We start from the raw sequence: 1,213 nt of genomic DNA, 5'->3' as shown, positions 1-1,213 counted from the left end.
GAGGGAGGAAAGCATTTTCTTTCTCCTCTGAAGTTTCTGGGATATCTCTGTGTGGTTAGAATGCATCAGAAAATTAAAGAAATAAAACAAGACAAAAATGCCAGCATGAGACACTTGTTTGCTGTGATTCCATGGCAGCATGCAACGAGTTCTCATAATTCCCTTGAGGTCGCTTCACAAGGAGTCTGGTACCCTTGTCCTTACCTGGCTTTGTCAGGACCCAGCAATGTGCCACAGCAATTCATTACAGCCTCTAGGCCTCAGTTCTTCCATATGTAGAATGGGATGACAAATGTACCACCTTATTGGTTTGTGGCGAGGTTTGAATGAGTTAACCTATATGTCCCACACACCATAAACACTAGATAAGCGTTAGTTATTATTACTATATATACACTAAAGAGGGTTGATAATTTTCACTGTTCCATCTAGCTCAGAGCAGAGCTCTATAGCAGAGTTTTAATATGTGTTATTTCCAAACGGTAGAAAATCCCACATTGTGCTAGAACGACTGTATATGTTTGGATAAGTGATCTAGATAAGATTAAAATCTTATGAACTAATAAATGAAGTAGCCACTAATAAGTCTACTGATTAAGACTGTTTCCTGAAGTCTGAAAAGGGGCCTTATTTCCTTGCTTTGTTTGATACAAACCTCCCCTTTGTGTAAATAGTTGAAGAAAATGAATTACATTCATGCATTTCAGTTTGAGATGAAAGCATTTTAGTTTTAGAAAATACATCACCAAGTGATCAGTTTTAAGACAAAGCTTATACTTTTTCTCAATGACTAAAAATTCCTTGGCAGGGATGCAAATGTGCCATTTTATTTTTAGTTATATTACTTGGTATAAAAACTATGAGTATTGCCGATACAATCACAGGACATTTTAATAAAAGAAAAGGAAAACAAGGAGTGGATTAAGCTATCCATTAATGCTGGTCTGTGTCCACTCATTTTTTCCTCCTAAAAACAAACAATCCGTTTTAGAGCCTGCAGCTACCTGGCCGAAGGGATTCATTATCCCATGGTTATTATGGGAATTTGGACAGCTCCATAAATTCAGACCCTGAAATGTGTCATGACATGAAAGTGATTTCAGGAGCCAGGGATTATTTTTCTGTGTGCACTGTCTGGCTTTTATTTCTAGAACAGTAATTTAAAATGGTCATTTAGGAATCTGTATCTTCATTGGTGATGTCTATAAAAAAA

The sequence above is a fragment of the Hipposideros armiger genome, unplaced genomic scaffold (genome assembly GCF_001890085.2).
Source record: "Hipposideros armiger isolate ML-2016 unplaced genomic scaffold, ASM189008v1 scaffold_408, whole genome shotgun sequence".
NCBI lineage: Eukaryota > Metazoa > Chordata > Mammalia > Chiroptera > Hipposideridae > Hipposideros > Hipposideros armiger.
The sequence above is the reverse complement of the archived record's forward strand: the minus strand, read 5'-3'. Positions refer to the sequence as shown.